At 52.3% G+C, this 23155-nt stretch overlaps 1 protein-coding gene across 1 annotated transcript in view; it reads left to right on the top strand.

Annotated features, from left to right (window-relative positions):
* Positions 1-23155, top strand: part of LOC138580770 (oocyte-specific histone RNA stem-loop-binding protein 2-like) — a 743835-nt gene that overhangs the window by 427507 nt on the left and 293173 nt on the right. The window lies entirely within an intron of this gene.

Genomic DNA, 23155 nt, shown 5'->3' on the forward strand with positions numbered 1-23155 from the left:
GTAGTCCATGTGTTGTTGGGGGCGTGTTTCGATGGGCGAGCCGAGCGAAATGTGCGGAAAATGCGTTTTTTCCCCCACATATCAGACTTTGCGGTGGTGTCTGGGTACTAAATTCTGGGCGATTTGCCCAAATCGTTCCTCTGCGGATTCCCACTGGTGTCCTCTTTTCGGAAATGCATGGGGTTCCCTGTTTTCCTTGGTGGCTTGGACACCCGAGGCCCATATCTGTATGGTGTGCCGGTCGGCAGAGAGTCTGAAATTCAGGTCTGAAAAGAGACTTGGGGTTACTTGTGTTTTAGGCTATCCCCTTGGCGCCCAGGTAGGTGCACCCACACATGTGAGGTACCGTTTTCATCGGGACACCTGTTGGAAAGCGGGATGGTAGGCCATGTGTTGTTGGGGTCGTGTTTCGATGGGTGCGCTGAGCGAAATGTGCAGAAAATGCTTTTTTTTCCCCACATTTCGGACTTTGCAGGGGTGTCTGGGTGCTAAATTCTGGGCCGATTTACCCAAATCATACCTCTGCGGATTCCCACTGGTGTCGTCTTTTCGGAAATGCATGGGGTTCCCTGTTTCCCTTGGTGGCTTGGACACCCGAGGCCCATATCTGTATCGTGTGCCGGTCAGCAGAGAGTCTGAAATTCCAGTATGAAAACAGACTTGGGTTACTTGTGTTTTAGGCTTTTTCCTTTGCACCCAGGTAGGTGCACCCACATATGTGAGGTACTGTTTTTATCGGGACACCTGTGGGAACGTGGGACGGTAGGGCATGTATTGTTGGGGGCGTGTTTCGATGGGTGAGCCGAGCGAAATGTGCGGAAAATGCGTTTCTTTCTGCCACATTTCGGAATTTGCGGGGGTGTCTGGGTACTAATTTCTGGGCGATTTTCCCAAATCGTACCTCTGTGGATTCCCACCGGTGTCATCTTTTCAGAAATGCATGGGGTTCCCTGTTTTCCTTGGTGGCTTGGACGCCCGAGGCCCATATCTGTATGGTGTGCCGGTCGGCAGAGAGTCTGAAATTCCGGTCTGAAAACAGACTTCTTGGGGTTACTTGTGTTTGAGGCTTTCCCCTTGGCGCCCAGGTAGGTGCACCCACACATGTGAGGTACCGTTTCCATCGGGACACCTGTGGGAACACGGGACGGTAGGCCATGTGTTGTTGGGGGCTTGTTTCGATTGGTGAGCCGAGCGAAATATGCGGAAAATGCGTTTTTTTCCCCACATTTCGGACTTTGCAGGGGTGTCTGGGTACTAAATTCTGGGCCGATTTGCCCAAATCATACCTCTGCGGATTCCCACTGGTGTCGTCCTTTCGGAAATGCATGGGGTTCCCTGTTTCCCTTGGTGGCTTGGACACCCGAGGCCCATATCTGTATCGTGTGCCGGTCATCAGAGAGTCTGAAATTCCGGTATGAAAACAGACTTGGGTTACTTGTGTTTTAGGCTTTTTCCTTTGCACCCAGGTAGGTGCACCCACACATGTGAGGTACTGTTTTTATCGGGACACCTGTGGGAACGTGGGACCGTAGGGCATGTGTTGTTGAGGGCTTGTTTCGATTGGCGAGCCGAGCGAAATATGCAGAAAATGCATTTTTTTCCCACATTTTGGACTTTGCGGGGGTTTCTGGGTACTAAATTCTGGGCCGATTTGCCCAAATCGTACCTCTGCGGATTCCCATCGGTGTCCTCTTTTCGGAAATGCATGGGGTTCCCTGTTTTCCTTGGTGGCTTGGACACCCGAGGCCCATATCTGTATGGTGTGCCGGTCAGCAGAGAGTCTGAAATTCCGGTCTGAAAACAGACTTGGGGTTATTTGTGCTTTAGGCTTTTCCCTTTGCGCCCAGGTAGGTGCACCCACACATGTGAGGTACCGTTTTCATCGGGACACCTGTGGGAACGTGGGACGGTAGGCCATGTGTTGTTGGGGGCGTGTTTCGATGGGCGAGCCGAGCGATATGTGAGGAAGATACGTTTTTTCCCCACATTTCGGACTTTGCGGTGGTATCTGGGTACTAAATTCTGGGCGATTTACCCAAATCGTTCCTCTGCGGATTCCCACCGGTGTCCTCTTTTCGGAAATGCATGGGGTTCCCTTTTTTCCTTGGTGGCTTGGACACCCGAGGCCCATATCTGTTGGTGTGCCGGTCGGCAGAGAGTCTGAAATTCAGGTCTGAAAACAGACTTGGGGTTACTTGTGTTTTAGGCTTTCCCCTTGGCGCCCAGGTAGGTGCACCCACACATGTGAGGTACCATTTTCAGCAGGACACCTGCGGGAACGTGGGACGGCAGGGCATGTGTTATTGGGGGCGTGTTTCGATGGGTGAGCCGAGCGAAATGTGCAGAAAATGCATTTCTTTCTCCCACATTTCAGAATTTGCGGGGGTGTCTGGGTACTAAATTCTGGGACGATTTGCCCAAATCGTACCTCTGCGGATTCCCACGGGTGTCCTCTTTTTGGAAATGCATGGGGTTCCCTGTTTTCCTTGGTGGCTTGGACACCCGAGGCCCATATGTGTATGGTGTGCCGGTCGTCAGAGAGTCTGAAATTCCGGTCTGAAAACAGACTTCTTGGGGTTACTTGTGTTTTAGGCTTTCCACTTGGCGCCCAGGTAGGTGCACCCACACATGTGAGGTACCGTTTTCATCGGGACACCTGAGGGAACGTGGGACGGTAGGCCATGTGTTGTTGGGGGCGTGTTTCGATGGGCGAGCCGAGCGAAATGTGCGGAAAATGCGTTTTTCCCCCCACATATCGGACTTTGCGGGGGTGTCTGGGTACTAAATTCTGGGCCGATTTGCCCAAAACGTACTTCTGCGGATTCCCACAGTTGTCATCTTTTCGGAAATGCATGGGGTTCCCTGTTTTCCTTGGTGGCTTGGACACCCGAGGCCCATATCTGTATGCTGTGCCGGTCAGCAGAGAGTCTGAAATTCCGGTCTGAAAACAGACTTCTTGGGGTTACTTGTGTTTTAGGCTTTTCCCTTTGCGCCCACGTAGGTGCACCCACACATGTGAGGTACCGTTTTCATCGGGACACCTGAGGGAACGTGGGACGGTAGGCCATGTGTTGTTAGGGGCGTGTTTCGATGGGCGAGCCGAGCGAAATGTGCGGAAAATGCGTTTTTCCCCCCACATATCGGACTTTGCGGTGGTGTCTGGGTACTAAATTCTGGGCGATTTGCCCAAATCGTTCCTCTGCGGATTCCCACCGGTGTCCTCTTTTCGGAAATGCATGGGGTTCCCTGTTTTCCTTGGTTGCTTGGACAGCCGAGTCCCATATCTGTATGGTGTGCCGGTTGGCAGAGAGTCTGAAATTCAGGTCTGACAAGAGACTTGGGATTACTTGTGTTTTAGGCTTTCCCCTTGGCGCCCAGGTAGGTGCACCCACACATGTGAGGTACCGTTTTCATCGGGACACCTGTGGGAAAGCGGGATGGTAGGCAATGTTTTGTTGGGGGCGTGTTTCAATGGGTGAGCTGAGCGAAATGTGCAGAAAACGCGTTTTTTTTCCCCACATTTCGGACTTTGAGGGGTTGTCTGGGTACTAAATTCTGGGCCGATTTGCCCAAATCGTACCTCTGCGGATTCCCACGGGTGTCGTCTTTTCGGAAATGCATGGGGTTCCCTGTTTTCCTTGGTGGCTTCGACACCCGAGGCCCATATCTGTATGGTGTGCCGGTCAGCAGAGAGTCTGAAATTCCGGTCTGAAAACAGACGGGGTTACTTGTGTTTTAGGCTTTTCCCTTTGCGCCCAGGTAGGTGCACCCACACATGTGAGGTACCGTTTTCATCGGGACACCTGAGGGAACGTGGGACGGTAGTCCATGTGTTGTTGGGGGCGTGTTTCGATGGGCGAGCCGAGCGAAATGTGCGGAAAATGCGTTTTTTCCCCCACATATCGGACTTTGCGGTGGTGTCTGGGTACTAAATTCTGGGCGATTTGCCCAAATCGTTCCTCTGCGGATTCCCACTGGTGTCCTCTTTTCGGAAATGCATGGGGTTCCCTGTTTTCCTTGGTGGCTTGGACACCCGAGGCCCATATCTGTATGGTGTGCCGGTCGGCAGAGAGTCTGAAATTCAGGTCTGAAAAGAGACTTGGGGTTACTTGTGTTTTAGGCTATCCCCTTGGCGCCCAGGTAGGTGCACCCACACATGTGAGGTACCGTTTTCATCGGGACACCTGTTGGAAAGCGGGATGGTAGGCCATGTGTTGTTGGGGTCGTGTTTCGATGGGTGCGCTGAGCGAAATGTGCAGAAAATGCTTTTTTTTCCCCACATTTCGGACTTTGCAGGGGTGTCTGGGTGCTAAATTCTGGGCCGATTTACCCAAATCATACCTCTGCGGATTCCCACTGGTGTCGTCTTTTCGGAAATGCATGGGGTTCCCTGTTTCCCTTGGTGGCTTGGACACCCGAGGCCCATATCTGTATCGTGTGCCGGTCAGCAGAGAGTCTGAAATTCCAGTATGAAAACAGACTTGGGTTACTTGTGTTTTAGGCTTTTTCCTTTGCACCCAGGTAGGTGCACCCACATATGTGAGGTACTGTTTTTATCGGGACACCTGTGGGAACGTGGGACGGTAGGGCATGTATTGTTGGGGGCGTGTTTCGATGGGTGAGCCGAGCGAAATGTGCGGAAAATGCGTTTCTTTCTGCCACATTTCGGAATTTGCGGGGGTGTCTGGGTACTAATTTCTGGGCGATTTTCCCAAATCGTACCTCTGTGGATTCCCACCGGTGTCATCTTTTCAGAAATGCATGGGGTTCCCTGTTTTCCTTGGTGGCTTGGACGCCCGAGGCCCATATCTGTATGGTGTGCCGGTCGGCAGAGAGTCTGAAATTCCGGTCTGAAAACAGACTTCTTGGGGTTACTTGTGTTTGAGGCTTTCCCCTTGGCGCCCAGGTAGGTGCACCCACACATGTGAGGTACCGTTTCCATCGGGACACCTGTGGGAACACGGGACGGTAGGCCATGTGTTGTTGGGGGCTTGTTTCGATTGGTGAGCCGAGCGAAATATGCGGAAAATGCGTTTTTTTCCCCACATTTCGGACTTTGCAGGGGTGTCTGGGTACTAAATTCTGGGCCGATTTGCCCAAATCATACCTCTGCGGATTCCCACTGGTGTCGTCCTTTCGGAAATGCATGGGGTTCCCTGTTTCCCTTGGTGGCTTGGACACCCGAGGCCCATATCTGTATCGTGTGCCGGTCATCAGAGAGTCTGAAATTCCGGTATGAAAACAGACTTGGGTTACTTGTGTTTTAGGCTTTTTCCTTTGCACCCAGGTAGGTGCACCCACACATGTGAGGTACTGTTTTTATCGGGACACCTGTGGGAACGTGGGACCGTAGGGCATGTGTTGTTGAGGGCTTGTTTCGATTGGCGAGCCGAGCGAAATATGCAGAAAATGCATTTTTTTCCCACATTTTGGACTTTGCGGGGGTTTCTGGGTACTAAATTCTGGGCCGATTTGCCCAAATCGTACCTCTGCGGATTCCCATCGGTGTCCTCTTTTCGGAAATGCATGGGGTTCCCTGTTTTCCTTGGTGGCTTGGACACCCGAGGCCCATATCTGTATGGTGTGCCGGTCAGCAGAGAGTCTGAAATTCCGGTCTGAAAACAGACTTGGGGTTATTTGTGCTTTAGGCTTTTCCCTTTGCGCCCAGGTAGGTGCACCCACACATGTGAGGTACCGTTTTCATCGGGACACCTGTGGGAACGTGGGACGGTAGGCCATGTGTTGTTGGGGGCGTGTTTCGATGGGCGAGCCGAGCGATATGTGAGGAAGATACGTTTTTTCCCCACATTTCGGACTTTGCGGTGGTATCTGGGTACTAAATTCTGGGCGATTTACCCAAATCGTTCCTCTGCGGATTCCCACCGGTGTCCTCTTTTCGGAAATGCATGGGGTTCCCTTTTTTCCTTGGTGGCTTGGACACCCGAGGCCCATATCTGTTGGTGTGCCGGTCGGCAGAGAGTCTGAAATTCAGGTCTGAAAACAGACTTGGGGTTACTTGTGTTTTAGGCTTTCCCCTTGGCGCCCAGGTAGGTGCACCCACACATGTGAGGTACCATTTTCAGCAGGACACCTGCGGGAACGTGGGACGGCAGGGCATGTGTTATTGGGGGCGTGTTTCGATGGGTGAGCCGAGCGAAATGTGCAGAAAATGCATTTCTTTCTCCCACATTTCAGAATTTGCGGGGGTGTCTGGGTACTAAATTCTGGGACGATTTGCCCAAATCGTACCTCTGCGGATTCCCACGGGTGTCCTCTTTTTGGAAATGCATGGGGTTCCCTGTTTTCCTTGGTGGCTTGGACACCCGAGGCCCATATGTGTATGGTGTGCCGGTCGTCAGAGAGTCTGAAATTCCGGTCTGAAAACAGACTTCTTGGGGTTACTTGTGTTTTAGGCTTTCCACTTGGCGCCCAGGTAGGTGCACCCACACATGTGAGGTACCGTTTTCATCGGGACACCTGAGGGAACGTGGGACGGTAGGCCATGTGTTGTTGGGGGCGTGTTTCGATGGGCGAGCCGAGCGAAATGTGCGGAAAATGCGTTTTTCCCCCCACATATCGGACTTTGCGGGGGTGTCTGGGTACTAAATTCTGGGCCGATTTGCCCAAAACGTACTTCTGCGGATTCCCACAGTTGTCATCTTTTCGGAAATGCATGGGGTTCCCTGTTTTCCTTGGTGGCTTGGACACCCGAGGCCCATATCTGTATGCTGTGCCGGTCAGCAGAGAGTCTGAAATTCCGGTCTGAAAACAGACTTCTTGGGGTTACTTGTGTTTTAGGCTTTTCCCTTTGCGCCCACGTAGGTGCACCCACACATGTGAGGTACCGTTTTCATCGGGACACCTGAGGGAACGAGGGACGGTAGGCCATGTGTTGTTGGGGGCGTGTTTCGATGGGCGAGCCGAGCGAAATGTGCGGAAAATGCGTTTTTCCCCCCACATATCGGACTTTGCGGTGGTGTCTGGGTACTAAATTCTGGGCGATTTGCCCAAATCGTTCCTCTGCGGATTCCCACCGGTGTCCTCTTTTCGGAAATGCATGGGGTTCCCTGTTTTCCTTGGTTGCTTGGACAGCCGAGGCCCATATCTGTATGGTGTGCCGGTTGGCAGAGAGTCTGAAATTCAGGTCTGACAAGAGACTTGGGATTACTTGTGTTTTAGGCTTTCCCCTTGGCGCCCAGGTAGGTGCACCCACACATGTGAGGTACCGTTTTCATCGGGACACCTGTGGGAAAGCGGGATGGTAGGCAATGTTTTGTTGGGGGCGTGTTTCAATGGGTGAGCTGAGCGAAATGTGCAGAAAACGCGTTTTTTTTCCCCACATTTCGGACTTTGAGGGGTTGTCTGGGTACTAAATTCTGGGCCGATTTGCCCAAATCGTACCTCTGCGGATTCCCACGGGTGTCGTCTTTTCGGAAATGCATGGGGTTCCCTGTTTTCCTTGGTGGCTTCGACACCCGAGGCCCATATCTGTATGGTGTGCCGGTCAGCAGAGAGTCTGAAATTCCGGTCTGAAAACAGACGGGGTTACTTGTGTTTTAGGCTTTTCCCTTTGCGCCCAGGTAGGTGCACCCACACATGTGAGGTACCGTTTTCATCGGGACACCTGAGGGAACGTGGGACGGTAGTCCATGTGTTGTTGGGGGCGTGTTTCGATGGGCGAGCCGAGCGAAATGTGCGGAAAATGCGTTTTTTCCCCCACATATCGGACTTTGCGGTGGTGTCTGGGTACTAAATTCTGGGCGATTTGCCCAAATCGTTCCTCTGCGGATTCCCACCGGTGTCCTCTTTTCGGAAATGCATGGGGTTCCCTGTTTTCCTTGGTGGCTTGGACACCCGAGGCCCATATCTGTATGGTGTGCCGGTCGGCAGAGAGTCTGAAATTCAGGTCTGAAAAGAGACTTGGGGTTACTTGTGTTTTAGGCTATCCCCTTGGCGCCCAGGTAGGTGCACCCACACATGTGAGGTACCGTTTTCATCGGGACACCTGTTGGAAAGCGGGATGGTAGGCCATGTGTTGTTGGGGTCGTGTTTCGATGGGTGCGCTGAGCGAAATGTGCAGAAAATGCTTTTTTTTCCCCACATTTCGGACTTTGCAGGGGTGTCTGGGTGCTAAATTCTGGGCCGATTTACCCAAATCATACCTCTGCGGATTCCCACTGGTGTCGTCTTTTCGGAAATGCATGGGGTTCCCTGTTTCCCTTGGTGGCTTGGACACCCGAGGCCCATATCTGTATCGTGTGCCGGTCAGCAGAGAGTCTGAAATTCCAGTATGAAAACAGACTTGGGTTACTTGTGTTTTAGGCTTTTTCCTTTGCACCCAGGTAGGTGCACCCACATATGTGAGGTACTGTTTTTATCGGGACACCTGTGGGAACGTGGGACGGTAGGGCATGTATTGTTGGGGGCGTGTTTCGATGGGTGAGCCGAGCGAAATGTGCGGAAAATGCGTTTCTTTCTGCCACATTTCGGAATTTGCGGGGGTGTCTGGGTACTAATTTCTGGGCGATTTTCCCAAATCGTACCTCTGTGGATTCCCACCGGTGTCATCTTTTCAGAAATGCATGGGGTTCCCTGTTTTCCTTGGTGGCTTGGACGCCCGAGGCCCATATCTGTATGGTGTGCCGGTCGGCAGAGAGTCTGAAATTCCGGTCTGAAAACAGACTTCTTGGGGTTACTTGTGTTTGAGGCTTTCCCCTTGGCGCCCAGGTAGGTGCACCCACACATGTGAGGTACCGTTTCCATCGGGACACCTGTGGGAACACGGGACGGTAGGCCATGTGTTGTTGGGGGCTTGTTTCGATTGGTGAGCCGAGCGAAATATGCGGAAAATGCGTTTTTTTCCCCACATTTCGGACTTTGCAGGGGTGTCTGGGTACTAAATTCTGGGCCGATTTGCCCAAATCATACCTCTGCGGATTCCCACTGGTGTCGTCCTTTCGGAAATGCATGGGGTTCCCTGTTTCCCTTGGTGGCTTGGACACCCGAGGCCCATATCTGTATCGTGTGCCGGTCATCAGAGAGTCTGAAATTCCGGTATGAAAACAGACTTGGGTTACTTGTGTTTTAGGCTTTTTCCTTTGCACCCAGGTAGGTGCACCCACACATGTGAGGTACTGTTTTTATCGGGACACCTGTGGGAACGTGGGACCGTAGGGCATGTGTTGTTGAGGGCTTGTTTCGATTGGCGAGCCGAGCGAAATATGCAGAAAATGCATTTTTTTCCCACATTTTGGACTTTGCGGGGGTTTCTGGGTACTAAATTCTGGGCCGATTTGCCCAAATCGTACCTCTGCGGATTCCCATCGGTGTCCTCTTTTCGGAAATGCATGGGGTTCCCTGTTTTCCTTGGTGGCTTGGACACCCGAGGCCCATATCTGTATGGTGTGCCGGTCAGCAGAGAGTCTGAAATTCCGGTCTGAAAACAGACTTGGGGTTACTTGTGTTTTAGGCTTTCCCCTTGGCGCCCAGGTAGGTGCACCCACACATGTGAGGTACCATTTTCATCGGGACACCTGTGGGAACGCGGGACGGTAGGCCATGTGTTGTTGGGGGCGTGTTTCGATGGGCGAGGCGAGCGAAATGTGCGGAAAATGCGTTTTTTCCCCACATTTCGGACTTTGCGGTGGTGTCTGGGTACTCATTTCTGGGCGATTTTCCCAAATCGTACCTCTGCGGATTCCTACCGGTGTTATCTTTTCAGAAATGCATGGGGTTCCCTGTTTTCCTTGGTGGCTTGGACACCCGAGGCCCATTTCTGTATGGTGTGCCGGTCGGCAGAGAGTCTGAAATTCAGGTCTGAAAACAGACTTGGGGTTACTTGTGTTTTAGGCTTTGCCCTAGGTGCCCAGGTAGGTGCACCCACACATGTGAGGTACCGTTTTCATCGGGACACCTGAGGGAACGTGGGACGGTAGGCCATGTGTTGTTGGGGGCGTGTTTCGATGGGCGAGCCGAGCGAAATGTGCGGAAAATGCGTTTTTCCCCCCGCATATCGGACTTTGCGGTGGTGTCTGGGTACTAAATTCTGGGCGATTTGCCCAAATCGTTCCTCTGCGGATTCCCACCAGTGTCCTCTTTTCGGAAATGCATGGGGTTCCCTGTTTTCCTTGGTTGCTTGGACAGCCGAGGCCCATATCTGTATGGTATGCCGGTTGGCAGAGAGTCTGAAATTCAGGTCTGAAAAGAGACTTGGGATTACTTGTGTTTTAGGCTTTCCCCTTGGCGCCCAGGTAGGTGCACCCACACATGTGAGGTACCGTTTTCATCGGGACACCTGTGGGAAAGCGGGATGGTAGGCAATGTTTTGTTGGGGGCGTGTTTCAATGGGTGAGCTGAGCGAAATGTGCAGAAAATGCGTTTTTTTTCCCCACATTTCGGACTTTGAGGGGGTGTCTGGGTACTAAATTCTGGGCCGATTTGCCCAAATCGTACCTCTGCGGATTCCCACGGGTGTCGTCTTTTCGGAAATGCATGGGGTTCCCTGTTTTCCTTGGTGGCTTCGACACCCGAGGCCCATATCTGTATGGTGTGCCGGTCAGCAGAGAGTCTGAAATTCCGGTCTGAAAACAGACTTGGGTTACTTGTGTTTTAGGCTTTTTCCTTTGCACCCAGGTAGGTGCACCCACATATGTGAGGTACTGTTTTTATCGGGACACCTGTGGGAACGTGGGACGGTAGGGCATGTATTGTTGGGGGCGTGTTTCGATGGGTGAGCCGAGCGAAATGTGCGGAAAATGCGTTTCTTTCTGCCACATTTCGGAATTTGCGGGGGTGTCTGGGTACTAATTTCTGGGCGATTTTCCCATATCGTACCTCTGTGGATTCCCACCGGTGTCATCTTTTCAGAAATGCATGGGGTTCCCTGTTTTCCTTGGTGGCTTGGACGCCCGAGGCCCATATCTGTATGGTGTGCCGGTCGGCAGAGAGTCTGAAATTCCGGTCTGAAAACAGACTTCTTGGGGTTACTTGTGTTTGAGGCTTTCCCCTTGGCGCCCAGGTAGGTGCACCCACACATGTGAGGTACCGTTTCCATCGGGACACCTGTGGGAACACGGGACGGTAGGCCATGTGTTGTTGGGGGCTTGTTTCGATTGGTGAGCCGAGCGAAATATGCGGAAAATGCGTTTTTTTCCCCACATTTCGGACTTTGCAGGGGTGTCTGGGTACTAAATTCTGGGCCGATTTGCCCAAATCATACCTCTGCGGATTCCCACTGGTGTCGTCCTTTCGGAAATGCATGGGGTTCCCTGTTTCCCTTGGTGGCTTGGACACCCGAGGCCCATATCTGTATCGTGTGCCGGTCATCAGAGAGTCTGAAATTCCGGTATGAAAACAGACTTGGGTTACTTGTGTTTTAGGCTTTTTCCTTTGCACCCAGGTAGGTGCACCCACACATGTGAGGTACTGTTTTTATCGGGACACCTGTGGGAACGTGGGACCGTAGGGCATGTGTTGTTGAGGGCTTGTTTCGATTGGCGAGCCGAGCGAAATATGCAGAAAATGCATTTTTTTTCCCACATTTTGGACTTTGCGGGGGTGTCTGGGTACTAAATTCTGGGCCGATTTGCCCAAATCGTACCTCTGCGGATTCCCATCGGTGTCCTCTTTTCGGAAATGCATGGGGTTCCCTGTTTTCCTTGGTGGCTTGGACACCCGAGGCCCATATCTGTATGGTGTGCCGGTCAGCAGAGAGTCTGAAATTCCGGTCTGAAAACAGACTTGGGGTTACTTGTGTTTTAGGCTTTCCCCTTGGCGCCCAGGTAGGTGCACCCACACATGTGAGGTACCATTTTCATCGGGACACCTGTGGGAACGCGGGACGGTAGGCCATGTGTTGTTGGGGGCGTGTTTCGATGGGCGAGGCGAGCGAAATGTGCGGAAAAGGCGTTTTTTCCCCACATTTCGGACTTTGCGGTGGTGTCTGGGTACTAATTTCTGGGCGATTTTCCCAAATCGTACCTCTGCGGATTCCTACCGGTGTTATCTTTTCAGAAATGCATGGGGTTCCCTGTTTTCCTTGGTGGTTTGGACACCCGAGGCCCATTTCTGTATGGTGTGCCGGTCGGCAGAGAGTCTGAAATTCAGGTCTGAAAACAGACTTGGGGTTACTTGTGTTTTAGGCTTTGCCCTAGGTGCCCAGGTAGGTGCACCCACACATGTGAGGTACCGTTTTCATCGGGACACCTGAGGGAACGTGGGACGGTAGGCCATGTGTTGTTGGGGGCGTGTTTCGATGGGCGAGCCGAGCGAAATGTGCGGAAAATGCGTTTTTCCTCTCACATATCGGACTTTGCGGTGGTGTCTGGGTACTAAATTCTGGGCGATTTGCCCAAATCGTTCCTCTGCGGATTCCCACCGGTGTCCTCTTTTCGGAAATGCATGGGGTTCCCTGTTTTCCTTGGTTGCTTGGACAGCCGAGGCCCATATCTGTATGGTGTGCCGGTTGGCAGAGAGTCTGAAATTCAGGTCTGAAAAGAGACTTGGGATTACTTGTGTTTTAGGCTTTCCCCTTGGCGCCCAGGTAGGTGCACCCACACATGTGAGGTACCGTTTTCATCGGGACACTTGTGGGAAAGCGGGATGGTAGGCAATGTTTTGTTGGGGGCGTGTTTCAATGGGTGAGCTGAGCGAAATGTGCACAAAATGCGTTTTTTTTCCCCACATTTCGGACTTTGAGGGGGTGTCTGGGTACTAAATTCTGGGCCGATTTGCCCAAATCGTACCTCTGCGGATTCCCACGGGTGTCGTCTTTTCGGAAATGCATGGGGTTCCCTGTTTTCCTTGGTGGCTTCGACACCCGAGGCCCATATCTGTATGGTGTGCCGGTCAGCAGAGAGTCTGAAATTCCGGTCTGAAAACAGACGGGGTTACTTGTGTTTTAGGCTTTTCCCTTTGCGCCCAGGTAGGTGCACCCACACATGTGAGGTACCGTTTTCATCGGGACACCTGAGGGAACGTGGGACGGTAGTCCATGTGTTGTTGGGGGCGTGTTTCGATGGGCGAGCCGAGCGAAATGTGCGGAAAATGCGTTTTTTCCCCCACATATCGGACTTTGCGGTGGTGTCTGGGTACTAAATTCTGGGCGATTTGCCCAAATCGTTCCTCTGCGGATTCCCACCGGTGTCCTCTTTTCGGAAATGCATGGGGTTCCCTGTTTTCCTTGGTGGCTTGGACACCCGAGGCCCATATCTGTATGGTGTGCCGGTCGGCAGAGAGTCTGAAATTCAGGTCTGAAAAGAGACTTGGGGTTACTTGTGTTTTAGGCTATCCCCTTGGCGCCCAGGTAGGTGCACCCACATATGTGAGATACTGTTTTTATCGGGACACCTGTGGGAACGTGGGACGGTAGGGCATGTATTGTTGGGGGCGTGTTTCGATGGGTGAGCCGAGCGAAATGTGCGGAAAATGCGTTTCTTTCTGCCACATTTCGGAATTTGCGGGGGTGTCTGGGTACTAATTTCTGGGCGATTTTCCCAAATCGTACCTCTGTGGATTCCCACCGGTGTCATCTTTTCAGAAATGCATGGGGTTCCCTGTTTTCCTTGGTGGCTTGGACGCCCGAGGCCCATATCTGTATGGTGTGCCGGTCGGCAGAGAGTCTGAAATTCCGGTCTGAAAACAGACTTCTTGGGGTTACTTGTGTTTGAGGCTTTCCCCTTGGCGCCCAGGTAGGTGCACCCACACATGTGAGGTACCGTTTCCATCGGGACACCTGTGGGAACACGGGACGGTAGGCCATGTGTTGTTGGGGGCTTGTTTCGATTGGTGAGCCGAGCGAAATATGCGGAAAATGCGTTTTTTCCCCACATTTCGGACTTTGCAGGGGTGTCTGGGTACTAAATTCTGGGCCGATTTGCCCAAATCATACCTCTGCGGATTCCCACTGGTGTCGTCCTTTCGGAAATGCATGGGGTTCCCTGTTTCCCTTGGTGGCTTGGACACCCGAGGCCCATATCTGTATCGTGTGCCGGTCATCAGAGAGTCTGAAATTCCGGTATGAAAACAGACTTGGGTTACTTGTGTTTTAGGCTTTTTCCTTTGCACCCAGGTAGGTGCACCCACACATGTGAGGTACTGTTTTTATCGGGACACCTGTGGGAACGTGGGACCGTAGGGCATGTGTTGTTGAGGGCTTGTTTCGATGGGCGAGGCGAGCGAAATGTGCGGAAAATGCGTTTTTTCCCCACATTTTGGACTTTGCGGTGGTGTCTGGGTACTAATTTCTGGGCGATTTTCCCAAATCGTACCTCTGCGGATTCCTACCGGTGTTATCTTTTCAGAAATGCATGGGGTTCCCTGTTTTCCTTGGTGGCTTGGACACCCGAGGCCCATTTCTGTATGGTGTGCCGGTCGGCAGAGAGTCTGAAATTCAGGTCTGAAAACAGACTTGGGGTTACTTGTGTTTTAGGCTTTGCCCTAGGTGCCCAGGTAGGTGCACCCACACATGTGAGGTACCGTTTTTATCGGGACACCTGTGGGAACGCGGGATGGTAGGCCATGTGTTGTTGGGGGCGTGTTTCAATGGGTGAGCTGAGCGAAATGTGCGGAAAATGCTTTTTTTTCCCCACATTTCAGACTTTGCGGGGGTGTCTGGGTACTAAATTCTGGGCGATTTGCCCAAATCGTACCTCTGCGGATTCCCACGGGTGTCCTCTTTTCGGAAATGCATGGGGTTCCCTGTTTTCCTTGGTGGCTTGGACACCCGAGGCCCATATCTGTATGGTGTGCCGGTCAGCAGAGAGTCTGAAATTCCGGTCTGAAAACAGACTTGGGGTTATTTGTGCTTTAGGCTTTTCCCTTTGCGCCCAGGTAGGTGCACCCACACATGTGAGGTACCGTTTTCATCGGGACACCTGTGGGAACGTGGGACGGTAGGCCATGTGTTGTTGGGGGCGTGTTTCGATGGGCGAGCCGAGCGATATGTGAGGAAGATAAGTTTTTTCCCCACATTTCGGACTTTGCGGTGGTATCTGGGTACTAAATTCTGGGCGATTTACCCAAATCGTTCCTCTGCGGATTCCCACCGGTGTCCTCTTTTCGGAAATGCATGGGGTTCCCTTTTTTCCTTGGTGGCTTGGACACCCGAGGCCCATATCTGTTGGTGTGCCGGTCGGCAGAGAGTCTGAAATTCAGGTCTGAAAACAGACTTGGGGTTACTTGTGTTTTAGGCTTTCCCCTTGGCGCCCAGGTAGGTGCACCCACACATGTGAGGTACCATTTTCATCGGGACACCTGTGGGAACGCGGGACTGTAGGCCATGTGTTGTTGGGGGTGTGTTTCGATGGGCGAGGCGAGCAAAATGTGCGGAAAATGTGTTTTTTCCCCACATTTCTGACTTTGCGGTGGTGTCTGGGTACTAAATTCTGGGCGATTTGCCCAAATCGTACCTCTGCGGATTCCCACGGGTGTCGTCTTTTCGGAAATGCATGGGGTTCCCTGTTTTCCTTGGTGGCTTGGACTCCCGAGGCCCATATCTGTATGGTGTTCCGGTCAGCAGAGAGTCTGAAATTCCGGTCTGAAAACAGACTTGGGGTTACTTGTGTTTTAGTCTTTTTCCTTTGCGCCCAGGTAGGTGCACCCACACATGTGAGGTACCGTTTTCAGCAGGACACCTGCGGGAACGTGGGACGGCAGGGCATGTGTTGTTGGGGGCGTGTTTCGATGGGTGAGCCGAGCGAAATGTGCAGAAAATGCGTTTCTTTCTCCCACATTTCGGAATTTGCGGGGGTGTCTGGGTACTAAATTCTGGGGCGATTTGCCCAAATCGTACCTCTGCGGATTCCCACGGGTGTCCTCTTTTTGGAAATGCATGGGGTTCCCTGTTTTCCTTGGTGGCTTGGACACCCGAGGCCCATATGTGTATGGTGTGCCGGTCGTCAGAGAGTCTGAAATTCCGGTCTGAAAACAGACTTCTTGGGGTTACTTGTGTTTTAGGCTTTCCACTTGGCGCCCAGGTAGGTGCACCCACACATGTGAGGTACCGTTTTCATCGGGACACCTGTGGGAATGTGGGACGGTAGGCCATGTGTTGTTGGGGGCTTGTTTTGATTGGTGAGCCGAGCGAAATATGCGGAAAATGCATTTTTTTCCCCACATTTTGGACTTTGCGGGGGTGTCTGGGTACTAAATTCTGGGCCGATTTGCCCAAAACGTACTTCTGCGGATTCCCACAGTTGTCATATTTTCGGAAATGCATGGGGTTCCCTGTTTTCCTTGGTGGCTCGGACACCCGAGGCCCATATCTGTATGCTGTGCCGGTCAGCAGAGAGTCTGAAATTCCGGTCTGAAAACAGACTTCTTGGGGTTACTTGTGTTTGAGGCTTTTCCCTTTGCGCCCACGTAGGTGCACCCACACATGTGAGGTACCGTTTTCATCGGGACACCTGAGGGAACGTGGGACGGTAGGCCATGTGTTGTTGGGGGCGTGTTTCGATGGGCGCGCCGAGCGAAATGTGCGGAAAATGCATTTTTTCCCCCACATATCGGACTTTGCGGTGGTGTCTGGGTACTAAATTCTGGGCGATTTGCCCAAATCGTTCCTCTGCGGATTCCCACCGGTGTCCTCTTTTCGGAAATGCATGGGGTTCCCTGTTTTCCTTGGTTGCTTGGACAGCCGAGGCCCATATCTGTATGGTGTGCCGGTTGGCAGAGAGTCTGAAATTCAGGTCTGAAAAGAGACTTGGGATTACTTGTGTTTTAGGCTTTCCCCTTGGCGCCCAGGTAGGTGCACCCACACATGTGAGGTACAGTTTTCATCGGGACACCTGTGGGAAAGCGGGATGGTAGGCAATGTTTTGTTGGGGGCGTGTTTCAATGGGTGAGCTGAGCGAAATGTGCAGAAAATGCATTTTTTTTCCCCACATTTCGGACTTTGAGGGGGTGTCTGGGTACTAAATTCTGGGCCGATTTGCCCAAATCGTACCTCTGCGGATTCCCACGGGTGTCGTCTTTTCGGAAATGCATGGGGTTCCCTGTTTTCCTTGGTGGCTTCGACACCCGAGGCCCATATCTGTATGGTGTGCCGGTCAGCAGAGAGTCTGAAATTCCGGTCTGAAAACAGACGGGGTTACTTGTGTTTTAGGCTTTTCCCTTTGCGCCCAGGTAGGTGCACCCACACATGTGAGGTACCGTTTTCATCGGGACACCTGAGGGAACGTGGGACGGTAGTCCATGTGTTGTTGGGGGCGTGTTTCGATGGGCGAGCCGAGCGAAATGTGCGGAAAATGCGTTTTTTCCCCCACATATCGGACTTTGCGGTGGTGTCTGGGTACTAAATTCTGGGCGATTTGCCCAAATCGTTCCTCTGCGGATTCCCACCGGTGTCCTCTTTTCGGAAATGCATGGGGTTCCCTGTTTTCCTTGGTGGCTTGGACACCCGAGGCCCATATCTGTATGGTGTGCCGGTCGGCAGAGAGTCTGAAATTCAGGTCTGAAAAGAGACTTGGGGTTACTTGTGTTTTAGGCTATCCCCTTGGCGCCCAGGTAGGTGCACCCACACATGTGAGGTACCGTTTTCATCGGGACACCTGTTGGAAAGCGGGATGGTAGGCCATGTGTTGTTGGGGTCGTGTTTCGATGGGTGCGCTGAGCGAAATGTGCAGAAAATGCTTTTTTTTCCCCACATTTCTGACTTTGCAGGGGTGTCTGGGTGCTAAATTCTGGGCCGATTTGCCCAAATCATACCTCTGCGGATTCCCACTGGTGTCGTCTTTTTGGAAATGCATGGGGTTCCCTGTTTACCTTGGTGGCTTGGACACCCGAGGCCCATATCTGTATCGTGTGCCGGTCAGCAGAGAGTCTGAAATTCCGGTATGAAAACAGACTTGGGTTACTTGTGTTTTAGGCTTTTTCCTTTGCACCCAGGTAGGTGCACCCACATATGTGAGGTACTGTTTTTATCGGGACACCTGTGGGAACGTGGGACGGTAGGGCATGTATTGTTGGGGGCGTGTTTCGATGGGTGAGCCGAGCGAAATGTGCGGAAAATGCGTTTCTTTCTGCCACATTTCGGAATTTGCGGGGGTGTCTGGGTACTAATTTCTGGGCGATTTTCCCAAATCGTACCTCTGTGGATTCCCACCGGTGTCATCTTTTCAGAAATGCATGGGGTTCCCTGTTTTCCTTGGTGGCTTGGACGCCCGAGGCCCATATCTGTATGGTGTGCCGGTCGGCAGAGAGTCTGAAATTCCGGTCTGAAAACAGACTTCTTGGGGTTACTTGTGTTTGAGGCTTTCCCCTTGGCGCCCAGGTAGGTGCACCCACACATGTGAGGTACCGTTTCCATCAGGACACCTGTGGGAACACGGGACGGTAGGCCATGTGTTGTTGGGGGCTTGTTTCGATTGGTGAGCCGAGCGAAATATGCGGAAAATGCGTTTTTTTCCCCACATTTCGGACTTTGCAGGGGTGTCTGGGTACTAAATTCTGGGCCGATTTGCCCAAATCATACCTCTGCGGATTCCCACTGGTGTCGTCCTTTCGGAAATGCATGGGGTTCCCTGTTTCCCTTGGTGGCTTGGACACCCGAGGCCCATATCTGTATCGTGTGCCGGTCATCAGAGAGTCTGAAATTCCGGTATGAAAACAGACTTGGGTTACTTGTGTTTTAGGCTTTTTCCTTTGCACCCAGGTAGGTGCACCCACACATGTGAGGTACTGTTTTTATCGGGACACCTGTGGGAACGTGGGACGGTAGGGCATGTGTTGTTGGGGGCTTGTTTCGATTGGCGAGCCGAGCGAAATATGCAGAAAATGCATTTTTTTCCCACATTTTGGACTTTGCGGGGGTGTCTGGGTACTAAATTCTGGGCCGATTTGCCCAAATCGTACCTCTGCGGATTCCCATCGGTGTCCTCTTTTCGGAAATGCATGGGGTTCCCTGTTTTCCTTGGTGGCTTGGACACCTGAGGCCCATATCTGTATGCTGTGCCGGTCAGCAGAGAGTCTGAAATTCCGGTCTGAAAACAGACTTGGGGTTACTTGTGTTTTAGGCTTTCCCCTTGGCGCCCAGGTAGGTGCACCCACACATGTGAGGTACCATTTTCATCGGGACACCTGTGAGAACGCGGGATGGTAGGCCATGTGTTGTTGGGGGCGTGTTTCGATGGGCAAGGCGAGCAAAATGTGCGGAAAATGCGTTTTTTTCCCCACATTTCGGACTTTGCGGTGGTGTCTGGGTACTAATTTCTGGGCGATTTTCCCAAATCGTACCTCTGCGGATTCCCACCGGTGTTATCTTTTCAGAAATGCATGGGGTTCCCTGTTTTCCTTGGTGGCTTGGACACCCGAGGCCCATTTCTGTATGGTGTGCCGGTCGGCAGAGAGTCTGAAATTCAGGTCTGAAAACAGACTTGGGGTTACTTGTGTTTTAGGCTTTGCCCTAGGTGCCCAGGTAGGTGCACCCACACCTGTGAGGTACCGTTTTTATCGGGACACCTGTGGGAACGCGGGATGGTAGGCCATGTGTTGTTGGGGGCGTGTTTCAATGGGTGAGCTGAGCGAAATGTGCGGAAAATGCTTTTTTTTCCCCACATTTCAGACTTTGCGGGGGTGTCTGGGTACTAAATTCTGGGCGATTTGCCCAAATCGTACCTCTGCGGATTCCCACGGGTGTCCTCTTTTCGGAAATGCATGGGGTTCCCTGTTTTCCTTGGTGGCTTGGACACCCGAGGCCCATATCTGTATGGTGTGCCGGTCAGCAGAGAGTCTGAAATTCCGGTCTGAAAACAGACTTGGGGTTACTTGTGCTTTATGCTTTTCCCTTTGCGCCCAGGTAGGTGCACCCACACATGTGAGGTACCGTTTTCATCGGGACACCTGTGGGAACGTGGGACGGTAGGCCATGTGTTGTTGGGGGCGAGTTTCGATGGGCGAGCCGAGCGATATGTGAGGAAGATACGTTTTTTCCCCACATTTCGGACTTTGCGGTGGTATCTGGGTACTAAATTCTGGGCGATTTACCCAAATCGTTCCTCTGCGGATTCCCACCGGTGTCCTCTTTTCGGAAATGCATGGGGTTCCCTTTTTTCCTTGGTGGCTTGGACACCCGAGGCCCATATCTGTTGGTGTGCCGGTCGGCAGAGAGTCTGAAATTCAGGTCTGAAAACAGACTTGGGGTTACTTGTGTTTTAGGCTTTCCCCTTGGCGCCCAGGTAGGTGCACCCACACATGTGAGGTACCATTTTCATCGGGACACCTGTGGGAACGCGGGACTGTAGGCCATGTGTTGTTGGGGGTGTGTTTCGATGGGCGAGGCGAGCAAAATGTGCGGAAAATGTGTTTTTTCCCCACATTTCTGACTTTGCGGTGGTGTCTGGGTACTAAATTCTGGGCGATTTGCCCAAATCGTACCTCTGCGGATTCCCACGGGTGTCGTCTTTTCGGAAATGCATGGGGTTCCCTGTTTTCCTTGGTGGCTTGGACTCCCGAGGCCCATATCTGTATGGTGTTCCGGTCAGCAGAGAGTCTGAAATTCCGGTCTGAAAACAGACTTGGGGTTACTTGTGTTTTAGTCTTTTTCCTTTGCGCCCAGGTAGGTGCACCCACACATGTGAGGTACCGTTTTCAGCAGGACACCTGCGGGAACGTGGGACGGCAGGGCATGTGTTATTGGAGGCGTGTTTCGATGGGTGAGCCGAGCGAAATGTGCAGAAAATGCGTTTCTTTCTCCCACATTTCAGAATTTGCGGGGGTGTCTGGGTACTAAATTCTGGGGCGATTTGCCCAAATCGTACCTCTGCGGATTCCCACGGGTGTCCTCTTTTTGGAAATGCATGGGGTTCCCTGTTTTCCTTGGTGGCTTGGACACCCGAGGCCCATATGTGTATGGTGTGCCGGTCGTCAGAGAGTCTGAAATTCCGGTCTGAAAACAGACTTCTTGGGGTTACTTGTGTTTTAGGCTTTCCACTTGGCGCCCAGGTAGGTGCACCCACACATGTGAGGTACCGTTTTCATCGGGACACCTGTGGGAATGTGGGACGGTAGGCCATGTGTTGTTGGGGGCTTGTTTTGATTGGTGAGCCGAGCGAAATATGCGGAAAATGCATTTTTTTCCCCACATTTTGGACTTTGCGGGGGTGTCTGGGTACTAAATTCTGGGCCGATTTGCCCAAAACGTACTTCTGCGGATTCCCACAGTTGTCATCTTTTCGGAAATGCATGGGGTTCCCTGTTTTCCTTGGTGGCTTGGACACCCGAGGCCCATATCTGTATGCTGTGCCGGTCAGCAGAGAGTCTGAAATTCCGGTCTGAAAACAGACGGGGTTACTTGTGTTTTAGGCTTTTCCCTTTGCGCCCAGGTAGGTGCACCCACACATGTGAGGTACCGTTTTCATCGGGACACCTGAGGGAACGTGGGACGGTAGTCCATGTGTTGTTGGGGGCGTGTTTCGATGGGCGAGCCGAGCGAAATGTGCGGAAAATGCGTTTTTTCCCCCACATATCGGACTTTGCGGTGGTGTCTGGGTACTAAATTCTGGGCGATTTGCCCAAATCGTTCCTCTGCGGATTCCCACCGGTGTCCTCTTTTCGGAAATGCATGGGGTTCCCTGTTTTCCTTGGTGGCTTGGACACCCGAGGCCCATATCTGTATGGTGTGCCGGTCGGCAGAGAGTCTGAAATTCAGGTCTGAAAAGAGACTTGGGGTTACTTGTGTTTTAGGCTATCCCCTTGGCGCCCAGGTAGGTGCACCCACACATGTGAGGTACCGTTTTCATCGGGACACCTGTTGGAAAGCGGGATGGTAGGCCATGTGTTGTTGGGGTCGTGTTTCGATGGGTGCGCTGAGCGAAATGTGCAGAAAATGCTTTTTTTTCCCCACATTTCGGACTTTGCAGGGGTGTCTGGGTGCTAAATTCTGGGCCGATTTACCCAAATCATACCTCTGCGGATTCCCACTGGTGTCGTCTTTTCGGAAATGCATGGGGTTCCCTGTTTCCCTTGGTGGCTTGGACACCCGAGGCCCATATCTGTATCGTGTGCCGGTCAGCAGAGAGTCTGAAATTCCGGTCTGAAAACAGACTTCTTGGGGTTACTTGTGTTTTAGGCTTTGCCCTAGGTGCCCAGGTAGGTGCACCCACACATGTGAGGTACCGTTTTCATCGGGACACCTGAGGGAACGTGGGACGGTAGGCCATGTGTTGTTGGGGGCGTGTTTCGATGGGCGAGCCGAGCGAAATGTGCGGAAAATGCGTTTTTCCCCCCACATATCGGACTTTGCGGTGGTGTCTGGGTACTAAATTCTGGGCGATTTGCCCAAATCGTTCCTCTGCGGATTCCCACCGGTGTCCTCTTTTTGGAAATGCATGGGGTTCCCTGTTTTCCTTGGTTGCTTGGACAGCCGAGGCCCATATCTGTATGGTGTGCCGGTTGGCAGAGAGTCTGAAATTCAGGTCTGAAAAGAGACTTGGGATTACTTGTGTTTTAGGCTTTCCCCTTGGCGCCCAGGTAGGTGCACCCACACATGTGAGGTACCGTTTTCATCGGGACACCTGTGGGAAAGCGGGATGGTAGGCAATGTTTTGTTGGGGGCGTGTTTCAATGGGTGAGCTGAGCGAAATGTGCAGAAAATGCGTTTTTTTTTCCCCACATTTCGGACTTTGAGGGGGTGTCTGGGTACTAAATTCTGGGCCGATTTGCCCAAATCGTACCTCTGCGGATTCCCACGGGTGTCGTCTTTTCGGAAATGCATGGGGTTCCCTGTTTTCCTTGGTGGCTTCGACACCCGAGGCCCATATCTGTATGGTGTGCCGGTCAGCAGAGAGTCTGAAATTCCGGTCTGAAAACAGACGGGGTTACTTGTGTTTTAGGCTTTTCCCTTTGCGCCCAGGTAGGTGCACCCACACATGTGAGGTACCGTTTTCATTGGGACACCTGAGGGAACGTGGGACGGTAGTCCATGTGTTGTTGGGGGCGTGTTTCGATGGGCGAGCCGATCGAAATGTGCGGAAAATGCGTTTTTTCCCCCACATATCGGACTTTGCGGTGGTGTCTGGGTACTAAATTCTGGGCGATTTGCCCAAATCGTTCCTCTGCGGATTCCCACCGGTGTCCTCTTTTCGGAAATGCATGGGGTTCCCTGTTTTCCTTGGTGGCTTGGACACCCGAGGCCCATATCTGTATGGTGTGCCAGTCGGCA

The sequence above is a fragment of the Ambystoma mexicanum genome, chromosome 3p (assembly GCF_040938575.1).
Source record: "Ambystoma mexicanum isolate Mex_15411 chromosome 3p, UKY_AmexF1_1, whole genome shotgun sequence".
Lineage (NCBI taxonomy): Eukaryota > Metazoa > Chordata > Amphibia > Caudata > Ambystomatidae > Ambystoma > Ambystoma mexicanum.